The 14,903-nt window shown below is 33.8% G+C and overlaps 2 protein-coding genes across 5 annotated transcripts in view; one reads left to right on the top strand and one right to left on the bottom strand.

Annotated features, from left to right (window-relative positions):
• The window catches only part of Atg16 (Autophagy-related 16), a 164,232-nt gene that overhangs the window by 54,461 nt on the left and 94,868 nt on the right, over window positions 1-14,903 (bottom strand). The window lies entirely within an intron of this gene.
• LOC136412168 (uncharacterized) overlaps window positions 266-14,903 on the top strand; it is a 102,258-nt gene continuing 87,620 nt past the window's right edge. The window contains exon 1 of one of the 2 annotated variants that reach the window (XM_066395129.1): window positions 266-599. The gene's annotated coding sequence lies outside the window, so the exon portion shown is untranslated. The remainder of the gene's footprint in view (window positions 600-14,903) is intronic. The other variant, XM_066395128.1, reaches the window with a different exon arrangement.

Raw genomic sequence — 14,903 nt, 5'->3', positions numbered from 1 at the left:
ATTCTTCAGATCCCCATCCTGTTCATTATTATCTTCCATACACTACATACTCGCTTCTCTTCTCACATCTGTTTTTGCCGATTTTCGGTTACGCATGACACTAAAGTCACCCCTTCACCTCCGGGAGTTCCTTAAACCCAATTTTTCATGAGGCATCCCGGTAGCGATATCCACCTGTCGTTGATATGCGATAGTACCACCGACCATGAATATGTCGCACCGTAAAGGCCCTATCCCCCACTCTGGCGATGTTCCGCGAAGAGCTCACAACCTGCAAGAAGTACCAACGAAAAGGAGTACGGACTTCGCGGATAACATTCTTCGCGAGGCGGTAACCGGGGTTAGACGTACTCTTCTCCTAAATACTGCAACAGTACTCCTTTTAATCTCAAGGCCAAGGGCAGTGAGCCGTTGCATTGATGATAGTAAAGTACTGTAGTTAGTGCCAGTGCTGGACTATAGGATTTTAATCGATAAATTATCGAGATAATTGTCGAGAGTACCTGTCAGCGGTCTCTTCAATTCCTGGGTGATATAGTGGCTCTTCAGCTAAATTGCTCGACTGCAGTCAACAGGTGCAATTCCAAAAAATCTATAAGGTAATTTTTCTTCTAGGTCTAAGAGAGATGGGTTTTAATAAAATCGTTCCTCATGGCTGGAATGTCGATTTGCTAATTTAAAAAACACGGGAACAGTGTTTTTTTGTGATAATTTTCAGCAGCTTCAATGATAAAATTTTTAAAAATCACATCAACCACTTAGATTAGGAAAATAGTATTTAGCTTAACGTATACAGGGTTCTTCAATTAAAATTTTCCTGTAAAATGTTTGATGCATTCAAAAAAAGGAGTGTGGTCAATAATAGATGCATCACGTGACCTCTTTTTCTATTTAAAATTATCAAAGGGGTTGCTGTGAAAAACACGAAAGTGAAGGTCATCCACCTTCATCCCCCCCTCCACTCTTGATCAATTTTATAAAAAACCTGTTTCCCCTCAAAACCAACGATGGTACATTTTTAAAGTTCTGCGAGAATTCGTCATTTTAAAAGATTATTAGGGATCAAGTTTTTCGTTGATTCCTAAGGAAGTGCCCCGTAAGGATTACGAATTCCGAGATCCCAATTAGTACACGGAATTTATTACACCTTTTGAATAATATAAATAATTCAAGCGGCACATAAGTGAGGTAATAATAATAATTATTATTATACTAGGTATAAATTATATCGTGCAAACCAGTTAAATTATATGTATCAATTTAATTGTTGCATTATAAAACCATAAGGTGGTTCAACTCTCACTCGTACGTATTCAAGCAATAATTGAAAAATAAAATTTAACTCACGTTGAAAGTTATCATGACACGATTGCAATCCGGTGTAGGATAATTTTATCATAATACTGCCTACAGGAGATCCAAGAACCTCATTCGAAGAAGTATAAAACGATCCATTTAATTAGAACCCCGTGGCATGTCTGGAGCAAAGGCACTAATACGCGATTAAAGTATTATCTATAATTTTATTGTGCAATAAAAGACGTTTTATAGTCGGATTATATCGGTTTTGAGACAAATCAGAAACGATGTCTGTTGGTAAAAATAAAATTAGTGTGCTGGAATTTTATTAGGATGTAGTGTCATGGTTATTGACTTTTTTACAACAGCTCTATATTCTCTTTATAGAAGTTTTGAAGATCGTGCTGAAGATTGACATTATTCTATTACATACGTCTTCCTATGATTTATGGTCTCAACGGGGTACAGTTTCATTGATTTAATGACCAACTTTTAAAATTTGCTCTTGAATCTGTACTACCCTACCTCTACTACTAACAGTCCTGGACATTTCGAACGCTAGGAATTTTTTCATAAGTATCATAATCAATGTAATTTTGTAATAATTTCCTAAACTTTTTGCAACACAACTGGTTGCCATTTTTCCGTGAGTTAAAGTACAAAAAAATCGACAGCGACCACCAAGGAAGATTCACACACGAGCTGCAATCAACATTTTCTCTGCAACTGATAAGGCGCATCGTATCGCTTGTCTTATGATAACTATGCTGTCCGATGAAGTAGAGTATGACAAACCATATTTTAAATGCCCATAGGAAAAAAACGTTTGTTTACGTACATAACTGCACAAAATGGTACACAGAAAATGAAGAGATGTCGGCATATTCTTCAATCGTCTAAACTAATAAAATAAACGATGAAAGAGATTAGTGATTACCATATTAAATCAGCAAAGAGAACAATTTGCCACTCTCACGCATGGACAAACACAACATTCGCCAAATAATTTCAAGTATTCCGAGAACCAATTTATTTGAAACTAGCAGTGTTTATTTCTTTATATTTTGCTATTCTCAAGTCTCGTTTCCCCTTTTTATCGATAAGCCATAAAAGGAAATAGTGTCATTCTCGGGAACATATTTTTTTCACTTCTGCCATTTGCGACATATCCTCGGAGGGTACTTGAAATACCCCCAACAAATGCGGCGATGTTGTACTAAAAGTAATGCCTTCAGGTATCTCCGAGCACTTCTGTAAATTAATCTATTATTCTAAAGGAGGGAATGCGCGGTAAAATGTGCAAACATCGGTTTTTTGCATGTCAATAAAATCAAATTCTTTCGCGCGTATGTCAATTACATCGATTTGGTTTTTACATCGCAGGAATGACGTCCACCATACGTCGTTTCACGACGAAAAGAAGTGGCAGTTTGTAACAATCGCAAGTCTCTTTTTGACGTATTTGGCTTAAAAGCCAAATATAAATGGCATAAAAATGGCGCCAGGGAGTCGCATCAGCTCAGTGCTGACGAAGAAATCGAAAGAAGGGAAAATGAGATCGATTTCCAAAGTAGGAGATAAGGAGATTTGGGTACAATTTCGAGTGATGGAAAGGAAAGCTCAGTTTGAGTTGAGTAGTAGAGAACGAGTAGAAAAGACTCTCACTTGCTGTAAGTGTCTGCTACTACTTAACTGCAGCAAATGTCTTGTTGGTGTAGATACTCCGCATGCGACGTAGATAATTGAAAGACATGAAGTAAATACCACTTTTGATGCAAATGACCTATGTTCTTTCTACTTTGCTCTTTGATATCAACTTCATTTGATTTTACATGAGCATGTTGTTATACATATATTATTTTATTTTTGGCTACTGTTGAGTAGCCCTAGGGCAATAGCCCATGACACATGTAGGGAAAACTGAAGAAAAATCTAAAATTTATAATAAAACTGACAATAGATTAAATTAGACAATAGAGAATGCTGCAATCATTTTTTCCATCGACAGTTTTCCATTTCTCATAAGTTACAGTCGATAAGGTGCCCAGTTGAAAATATCTTGACAGTAAAAAGCATTAAAGTTAATCATGGGACCAAAACGTCCTGTATGGAATTTAATGTGCAATTATGCTAGTAAATTTTAAGTGTTTCCCCGTATTCTTGGAACCATTGGGAATTTTATAAATTCGAAAAAGGTATTCTGTTGATTAATTAATTAATTGCCCCAATAGCAAGATTGTATCTATTCTTGAGACTACTTAATTTGCTCACACTGCATAAACAAAACCAACAAAGGTATTGACAAACTGCATTTCTTATGCAACGCTGTAAGGAACACCCTTCTATTATAGACACATCAAAGACGAAATGCATCAAATGTCGTTGCTATTTGAGATCGTTCCCGTGGTCAAGCCTCCTTTTTACGACCTCAAGTGCACATTATCATCATTTTTAATGATGAGAATTACTTTATGGATGATGAATTCATCGATCAACCTTGTTATGGCACGGTTTAGTACTCAAGCAGGATATATGATTTAAAACCACTGAAATCATTATTACCAGTACGTTGATATCTCAGATAACTGGCAGATTATTATAATTGCCTTGGATTATATGGATCGGTTACGATGATAATTTTATAATAATTATGATGAATTGCCAGATCTAGTCACAATGTAGGTATAGTGGCACGTACATACCTGCACTTGGTGTGGAAAATACTGAATAATATCGATTGAGGAGATTGATACATCATTATGAAAGATTAATTTTATTAGTAAAAGTTTCAATCATCAAGAAGGGTTTTAATGAGTTCTATAGGATCCTTCTTATGGTTCGGAGTTTCCTAAAATCTCCATTTCGATGTATGGCACACACATAGATTTCTTCAACACAGTTACCGTCACAATATTGTACAGTTATGCCTGTAGGAAAGCGTCAAATAAGTGCAGAAAACGAGATTGATCGAATCTTAACCGACACAATGAGAATGAAGGCAAAAAGAGTCGAATACAACTATGCCTAATGACTGTAGGTCTCAGTCTAATTATAAAGGCGGACGCCATCATAAATTGGCGTGCCGCCTTTTCTTGTCTTCTGATAAAAAAAAAACTGGCGCATCCGTTGCTTAATAAGATCTGCAACATATTATTTGCATGGAATCCGATTTGAGATTCTTACTTATCGTATTGGAAACTGTTTCGTCTATCGTTGGACGATACGAAGAGAATTATAGAGAGCTACGTTCGTCTCAGGGCACAGTTTCGCTACAGTAACACAAATAACACTGTATAAAAATTCCAACAGCAGTGAATTTCCTCTAAAAATACACAAGTTATTAAAAACATTATATAGTTCATAAAATAAAGGCTGACTATATCAGATTTGAGGTCCGCAGAACTGAACAGGTTAACGGAAATGAAAACCTATGACGTCAAGTTGTAGGTTTTTTTTTGAAAATAAGAGCACACCTCGTGCGGGTATAACACTTTATAGGATCTCATCACATGCCTAGAATGGTCCACAAAAAAAAAGAACTTCCGTATGGCAACATTTTATAAGATTTTTTTATCATTCAAGTGGTCTGTAAGAGGACGTAACTGGTCTAAGAATTCGGACAAACATGCATGGAGTTCCGCTTAAAATACGGAAGTTTGCTTCCTTTGGGACACATCTCCCACACACACAAAAAGTGTTTTACCGTCACGACAAACGTTGGTTATACATATTGACTCGAGTAGAGTAAAAGGATCTCTGACCGCGATATATGTAATGTACCGTCTTGGTTCAAAAAATAGGACATCCTGAATGCAACATAATTTTAAATTGTATTTGTAATAATATTCCAAACTTTTTTAACACATTGTATATGTATATTAAGTCCGTTTATTTATTTATTTTTTTACTTTTTTATGTGTAAATTAAAAAAGTACTTGTCGATCCCTTGTTTTGTATTTTTGTCGCCTGTGAAGAAACCCCGCCAAGTTGGAAGTGGGAAGAAGCATTCTGAAAGTAATATAAGCGTTTCCAACACTTTCATCATACATTCAACATCAATATAATTTTTCGTAAACTTTGCACATTATTATCTACTAGAGAATATCTAAATCTAAATTAATCTAATATTTAATGGCAACAAAAAAATAATCATCACAGATAAAAAGTATGACTTTAATATGCATAGAGAGTTATTTAACCAGTTTATTTCAGCATGCTTTAAATATTTTTAGATGTTTTTAACGTCGTCCGCAGCACTGACGAAATTAACATTAGACACTTTAAGTAAATTATGTATAAAACGTAGATATAATTTCCATCAATTTAACGTTAGCGCTTATTGCATACTTTTTATTCGTCATATCACAAATTTATGAGTTTCTGATACTGTTTGCAGCACTACACATCGAAAAGCCGGAGCCCTTGTTCGGGCCTTATCAAAACCTACATGGTCTTCTTCCGTATATGTTAAACGCGAGTACAATATTAATGCGCAAGTGCAGCATCAAAAATTATGTTTACGTTTTATGCGCGACTTAAAGTGTTTATTAACAGATTTCGTGTGTATGCTACACACGAAGGAAAACCGGTCATCCTAACTTGGTACCTGACCGATATCATTATATCGATTTAATTGAGAAATACCGTAACGATAATTGACATCTGTTTTTTGCATGCGTATTCTCACAATGAAATACGGTAACGTTTTTCGGTATGTACGGAACGGTAGCGCGATGATACTATAACGTTATATATACTTCAAATTCAACAAGAAAAGCAGAAACATAAAATTTTAATGTTATGAAACGAAATTCTACTTTCCATACTTTCCATAATAAAATTGTCTATAAATGTTTCAACTTGAAATTAGGTTAAAATTTTACTTCAATCCGACAAAATTCTCAAAATCTTCCTGGCAGGGAATCTCGAGAATTAACGTTTTTCAAAATAACGTTCGAGCTCTTGGCGTGCAATGCTTGATTATGTTTTCAATTGAATTATTGCCCTTTTCTATGTGAAAAAAGGGATCGTTATGAGAAAATGTTTTGAAAAATGACGTAAATAGCTTGCCTCTGGGAAATTAATTGTTCCTAATGAGTATTTTTTGTTTTTGAAAACGAATTCCTTCATTTAACGGTAGGTACTTCTTTGCTCAAAACTTAATTACGTTACCGTGTTTTTCTACTCCCTTACTGCAATGTATAGTATAAGCTTATTTAACGGATATGCAGACGATTCCGGTTACATGTTATACTGTAATAATGCCAATTATTAATATTTCCTCACTAACAAACTAATAAAATTAATTATTATATTAACGTAAATTAAGAGTCGTCAACTTTTTAACGTCTTAATGTTAATTGTTAATTAATTTCTTCTGAAATACGCGTATTATCCTTTCCTCTAACCATAAATCAGCCAAATTAGAAATATTAGTTTGTGGCAACATTGTAACAAAACCGTATTTCCTCACTAAAAACACCTCTCAGTGTTAAAAGAAATTATTATTATCTTCGTGAGACTTTTCCCTGAGGGAGAAATAAATAAATGCTTTGACACTTAGACCTCCTGGGTGTAATAATCGTAATGGCCACTTCGTGGGCACTGAAATCTGTGTCAACTATTATTGGAATGTCTGTACTGATTTGCTAATGCACTGTTTGCAGGCACTTGCGATAATGATAAACAGATATAATTTGAATAGATAATGGCATAAAATAAGCTCGAAAAGACTGGAAATAAACAAAATTTTAAATTCAGGAATTAGATTTTTTAGAACAAATAAAAACATTTTCATTTTAATTTGAACATATTTTCACTTATACAAAGCATTCTTGCATTTAGCTGCTCATAATTTTGTACCATAAATAATCTAATTAAAAAGAAACTCTTTGAAATTTATGATCTATGTCTCCCTTTATATCGAACGATGGGCTGCAAAATAACAAATTGTATTATAAAGTTGTATTATTTTTGCTCAAGGAATCTGCGGAAAACGTATTGACCTACATTTCTGTAACATAATAAAATATCCAAGAAATATATTAGACATAAATTAATGCTCAAATCATGGCCTTTTTATATACGAAAAAAACACGTCAAAGGGCACTTATGTCTTCAGCACGACAAAATACGGCGACCATTACCGTTCGTCCAGTTTTTCCGACTTACTTAGAACAATAGAAATCAGGGTTATAAAAATCGTATGCGGGCATAAATGGGCAATTTGACGCTCATTTAGGCCTCTCTGGTAGGTATCGAAATGGAAAGGAATTAACGTTTAGTCTCCCGTATGAGGGCACTCGTTCTAACTTGATATAGGAATGGAAGTTGATGGCCTATTTTTAAGAAATGAGTACACGATAAGAAGATAATGAAAATCTCACAGACACACACAGGCACAGGCAATGTTCAAAATGTATATTAAAACTACTACCGCTAACTCATTAAGAAACACCGGTTTGAAGTATTTAATCTCCAAGAAAAGATTACCTTTAGCGAAATAGTCAACATCATGTACTTACATTTAACACAAGGAAGATATAAAAATTTAAAAACGTGAGCTAAAATCTTCCACGATTAAAAATAATTATTAGCTTTTTGTTTGGTTGATATAAATCAATTGTGATGTTATTTAATTTATTTGAAAAATATCACAACTGATTTTATATCTTATTTTTATACTTTCATTTGCCAATTTCCCTTATTTCGTTCGCATTCGGTAATAGCCCGCTAATACAAAGTATCAACCCTCTAGGCTCTCAAACGAGATAGTACATTCATAGTACATTCATGTAGTTTGCATGGTGCATATGGACAGCATATGTGATTATTTATGGAGACACCCTGATACAAGCTTAGAAGAATATTTCTGGGAATTCATGTATGATTGACGTATTCTAAATGGTTCGACACAGTTTTTGAAGATTCGAAAGCAAAAGAAAAAATAGGTAGGGGAGAAGCGAAGACGACTAAAGTAAGAAAAAACCTTATGCGGAAGAAAAGGGATGAAGACAAAAGGAAAAACGCAAAGATGAGCAGCAAAATGATTCGGCAAGGAGGAGCAGGACAAGAAGAATTTCGACGGTCACATATTTAAAAGGAGTATTCTTAAGGCTACAAAATGTCTACAACGGTTGAAATGTGAGAATAAAAATTATCAAGCGGACAAAACATTTTCGATCGCTGACGTACAAATATAAAAGAATCTACAGTGAATCTAAATGCTACAGAAAAAACGAAACATACATACAAACAACAGAAATGATTGAACCAACACTAATTACAAAGATAAGGCTCTTCGATAACTCGCTATAAAATCCATCCAATTAATTACTATACGAACACACATATGTACGTGACAGGAATAACTGAAAAACTGTAACAAATTCAGGCAAGATGAAAAGACACTCGTCACAATTGGACCATTCTGAACCTTCTTTGCCTTACAAGGCAAACAAGACAATGCCACTTCCTTTTTTCTTCAACGGCTCTATTGGAATATTTTCAAATGTTTTTATCACATAGGCAGAAAGATCCAACGGTCGGTAGACCCTTTTTTCGTAAATAAAGATCTATGTATATTTCGGGTGTCCATTAAAATTCATATAACCCCCTGAATTTTTGCTGTATGTTTAACGGACACTTTGTATATACCTATATCCAAAAAAGTTCTCGTTACAAAAAAGGAGACCATATCTTTTCCCCAACGAAGTAAAGTTTGTTTTGGACACGGATGTTTCGCATCACACAGAAGCAGTTCTCTCATAGTACCAGAACAGGGAATAAATCATTATTAGCTACTACAGCAAGTTGTTGGAGAAGGCCAAGAAAAAAATTACTGCTTCACTCGTAAAGAGCCTTTAGGAGTAGTGAAAGTTGTAGAAGACTATTGTAGCATGTTGTATGGAAGGAAATTTCTAATTATGTAGATCCAACTTCGCTGTATTGGAATGACTGCTAAATTATTACAACACGGAATAACCAAGGTTGATTGGAAAAGCTTCAAGCCTACGATTTTTATTTAAAACACCAAAACAGACCAACTCACGTTAATGTTGACGGGTTGTCGGGGAGGCCATGTAGTAACATCTCCAAGTTCTGCGAACCCCAAGAACTAAACGACAAAAAATATAGATCAAATTCTAAAAGTGAATTTATAGGTTTTGGAAGCAGTTGAATATCGTTTATATAATATAATCTCTGACATTTAAATATTTCATAAGAAAATTCAGTAGAGTACCGGTATCTGATTTAATGGAGTAAAAGTAGTAGAAAGTGAACCTCGTCTGTGGAATATTTAAAAATATATCCACATATGGGAATGCGAAGGAAATGCCACTGAACTACTGAAAAGAAAAATGAAAAAATTATATCTTTTTTAGTGCAGGACTAAAAGAACTTTTATCAAATATTTCTCAACTCTTTAATAAATTTAATAATATTTCTTATCATCACTTATTAAATCTTTTTACCGCAACAGCTGAATAACCGTGAAACAAGCTTGTTCATTGTCTCAACTTGCATCATTTTAACAAAATTCGCGAGAATAATAATTTTGCTTTAAATTGGTGTGTTATACAGCTCGTACATGATACGCATGGTAGAATATGGCAGCATTTATTATAGGTGTATATGTTATTACCTCCTTCGGAGTCATTATTTGGATAATTAAAGCGTTCTGGTAAAAAAGATTTTTGGGAGTTGATAACCTAAAATCCTTCAAAGCAAATTTTTGAATGTCAGGGAACTCATAAAAAGGCGAGAGACATTACATTAATTAAACAAGAGGTCATACACACGTAAGTAACGTGTAAAATGTAAATCTTACATATTAAGTGTTGTCTTCTTGTAGTAGAGCATTTTGAATTAAATGCGCTGAATATAATATTGGAAGATTCCAAAAATCATTTTAGGTGGGAAATTTTTAATGTGCTGATAACTTTAACCGTAAGATAATTTTCTTATACATGCACTATCTATCATTATTGCAGGTATATAATTAGAAAGCCATAGACAAATTCAGGGCTCTTCAGGTTACCTGAAGATCGTGAAGATTAAATTCAAATTAAAGTTTGAATTCGGGATACTAGGAAGTCGTAAAATAAATAAATTTTATAATTTTTTTAAACCAAACATACTGTATTTTATTTTGATTCGATTTATTTTCCTTTCGATTCGCCTCGAGATTCTAAGAATATTGAAGAGCTCCTCTTGCTCTCTGCCTAGTTGTTTTGTTCTTCTAATTAGGTACAGAGGTCCCGTTTTACTTCACTAGCCAAACATAAATTACGAGAAAATTACAACGTTTAAAAAATTAACCGGTATTCGATTTGGATTTTTTTGAAACTTCAGGAAGAGGTAATAAGAAGTAAATAAACCAAAAAATTCACAAAAAGACGCACGTGCCAGACGTAAATAGATAGACAGTTTTAGTAGACATTAAACCATTAACGGCTATTTGCGAAAAAAGTAAATGACTCTCTAACTCTAACAATAGGGAGGCGATAATTGCTTTATGTTTTTTGCTGTATCATCGGGTAAAGCTGGAAAAACACAAGACCAATCTCATCAGCTTATATCAAATGTTTTTCGAAATGTCCTATTCGTTTCACGTTTCACCTTATTTAACAGGTACAAAAAGTTAACTCAATATGAGTGTTGATAAATTTTTTCAAATATATTACTGTAGAATTAATTTGTTATCAGTAATCATTCGAAGAAGGTATGAATGCTTTTGACTCAGGATTTCATTTATCTTCCATAATAACTCTCATGAGAATTAGTTTTGATGAGAATACATCCATCATAACCTAAAGATGGCTAATAATCCTTGAATGTTCAACCATTCCTAAATCAATCTTTATAAAGGCTTTAGCAACACCCTATTTCTTGATTCTTATGATTTTGCAGTTTTCAGATTTTTCCATTATCTCGTGACGTTAAGTGAGGTTTCTAGTGAGTGCGAAAAAAGCACTTTTCACAATATTTCAAACATTTTTTCTATGTCAAACCTTGGTTTGCGTTTGGAAAAGCTTAATAATACGCGAATAAGTTTGTAGTGGTACACGTATGTATGTATGTAACGTAGCTAGTGGTATTTATTCTTCTATTTTTTGTTTTTGTATGAATAGATGTATATCTTAAATGGTAAATAAATAACACATTTCTTCTAAAACGTAAGATATCAAAATTATGCCTAATAATAATAACACTAATCATCATCATCATCCAAATAGGACAATGGAACAATTCTTTATAAATCGCGGAGAAAAAGGCGATTTGTAGTATAATACATTAAGATACTATTGTTGTAAATATCCATAGTTTATCTATAATGTATATGCCGGTAAAGCTCGTACGTATAAGAGGAAAAAAACATTTATTGCTCCCAACAAATAGAAAATCCACATAATGGTTTAAAGTGAAAAATTATCTTATAACATATGAAGCAAACACAACCACGAAAGGAAAAAAAATAAGTAGGGATGCAGGGTGTGAAAGAGGAAGGAAGGAATTAGGGGGCCTAGAGCAGTGTCAATCGGCCTTCTTACAAACACACTGTGCCAGACTTATCATATGGCGAAGATCGATTTTGGAAGAATAGCCTTTTAATCCTTTTTTCTTAACCACTTTTTAAAAATGGTTTTTGTATCAGTGAAATCAGTGAATCAGTGAAAAATATTGAACCATTTAATTATAAGCATTATATTTAATAAGAAAATTATTTTTTTGGAAAATCCTTCCTATGTTTTGGTGTTGTTATAATGTGCCGTAGTCCGTAGTCTTATGTTGACATGATTGAATGAATAGTCCATTTTCTGTAGTAAACGGTTTAAAATACAAAATTTCAGCATTTACCTAGAAATAGGTACAAAGAATATGAAGTAATAAAATTACAAAAAAGACTTAACTAGCATTTCTATTTTGTAATAAGGCCAAGATTCTTGGTCGATTCTCTGAAGTGAACCTTATCATCACCAACCGCGAACCTCAGCGAATTCATTAGGGCTGTTAATTGCTCTGACTGATGAAATTTTTCCGTAAACATCAATCTTCAGCTACATCGTCGATCACGTTATCGTATGGCATAAGCTCTGTAAGGTCTTTAGCATTGTAATTACACTATATGCAAGCTCAGAACATAATATAAGGGTGATTTGGAATGATACTTCCAATAGCGTCATTTTGATTATTGTTCTGATTAGAGCGGACGTGCACCAACTCCACTTGCTTTTTCTTTCCACGTAGTGGAATGATTCTCTGTATGTTATAGCTAGCCGAGGAATGCTTTCCAAATCAACTTGTGAGTTTTGTAATATTTATTTGTTGTATTTAAGTCACTAGATTTAATAATGCGGCGCACGGAAGCGTCATTTTGGTAATCAATCACAGCCAAAGTCATGTGATGGTCACGTCAGTCACACTCGCCAATGTCCCTGACATCCATGTCTACAACATCCCGTTAATGGCAGACCAAGTCAATTAAGGTCTATTTGGTCTCAGTCAGCCTAGAAGTTAACCGAACCAAATCAAATGGACCAAGTATTATTTAGATAGACTCTATATATTGAGACTCAAAAGACATGATGTTGATGTTAAAATCACCGAAACGTACAGTATTTTCATGTTCAGTATATATCTCAAGCATAATGTCGGTAAAAATTGATAAGAGTTCATTGAACTATTACGGGGACCAAAAAGTTCCCTGATAAAAGTCCTAGCTTTAAGGATGATTTTCATCTAAATGTATTGAATCACATCCTTGCACTTGATCATAAGAACATCACATTCACTACTTTTCTCAACGTAAAGTCTAACGCCACCACCTCGACACATCTGGGCCTACGTAATAAAATTACATACTCAGTTAATTAAATTTCAGTAATACATTAAAAAGAATTCTTACCATTACTGAATGAAAATTGTTAAGTAATAAACGAGCATTCAAATGAGCATAATGGAACATTCAAAGGAAGATGAAAAAAGGTGAAAGGGAACAAACTTTTAAAAACGCTTGCTAATTTTCTGCTAACAGATGACCAGATTGCGCGAACAAAGAATAAAAAAATCAGCATGGCCCTAGCATTCTCAAATTAAGTTAATGAGCTGTACAAATAAAAACTTAATAAACTACTGTTAATATAACTTTAATAATAATCATTAACGAAGACCAGATGGTACAAGTAATAAAAAGACTTTTATTGCATGGGTTCCTAAGCAAGATGGTCGTTAGTGAAATACATAAGTAAGTTCCCAAAATTAAAAATCAAAACGTATCGAAATATTCAAATGTTATCCCCTTGAATACAGGGTGATTTTTTAATGGCTAATAAGCTGTTCGGTACGTTGTAGGGAACTATTGAGGGAGTCTTAGGAAAATAATTTAGAAAATCCTTCTTGAGAGGTAAATTTCCCATCTTCTTCATTTTTCAAAATTTAACAATTTCATCTCGTTTTTAATAGAACATTGCGTTTTCAATTGTTATTTGTAATAAAATTGACTTAAAACATTTTCTTTGGGCACATTAGAAAAGGTTTTTGAAAAACTTAAATGTTGGACTCTTAACATTTAACTTATTTTATGAGCTCCATATAGCTATCGGAATACTAAACGTAATAAAAAAATAAAGGGATAAAAAAACGAATAACCTGAATTTGGGAAACGAAGCATTTGCGGCATTCCTGTTCATTTTTCTTGGTAAAATTAGATTATTTTACATACGTTAATTGTCCGCGTGCATTAAATTGAAAATATAATGCATTTGTACTAAACTTTTATTACAAATTTCTAGAGAGCGTTCTAAAAGAAAATTGATAGATTAACATTATTACATACACATTAAGTGGTTATAATAAAAAATGTTGTTTGATTAATAACATCTGATTCGTTCATCTCGGCCATCAACTTTCAGCTGGCGAAAATAATTCTACTTGACAACCACTGCAGATACACTATTTGTTTAAACAAGATTTTTTTTTGTTTTATGGATTTAGTTAAATATTGACCCTGTCATACAAGAGCTGGAAACTTAATGGCTTGTCTGCGCAAAAATCTGCCTCATTAAACACGTTAAAGTTAAGCAGAGATTTCAATGAAATGGAATGCGACAGAACTCGCAAACGAGCAGCCAGATTTCAAACAAAAAGCCAAAAAGTCGACATCTGCGTCGACTTCACGATCGTCCAGGCCGACATAAATTTGTCACCATAAGCTGTTGCAGTTGGTTCAAAGAAGAACTAGAAAATCGACTAATGCATGCCAACAAACAAAGTAAAGAAAAAAACTAATCTATCCTCGATGTCGCAATCCGGTCTAAACGACCCATAAATGTTATCGAATGAATTCTAGTTAGCGTTACCAACTCTTGTGCGCTGAACAGGCTTGTTGCTCTATTTCGCTATAAAGTCAAAACCTTATCACAAGTGATTTTTAATAGCTTGTAATGTGATTTTAAAGCATTGTGCGCCACCTTCGGTATTTAAATTATTGCTTTAGTCCTTTTTGAAATCTGTGAAGCCATTCTAAATTCAACAGTTGTTCTATGAAGTTGGTCTTCGAACCTCGAATATTATCATACAATTGAGAGAATACTGTTAGTTGC

This window comes from Euwallacea similis, chromosome 11 (assembly GCF_039881205.1).
Source record: "Euwallacea similis isolate ESF13 chromosome 11, ESF131.1, whole genome shotgun sequence".
NCBI lineage: Eukaryota > Metazoa > Arthropoda > Insecta > Coleoptera > Curculionidae > Euwallacea > Euwallacea similis.
This window is presented reverse-complemented; position numbering and strand designations above follow the sequence as displayed.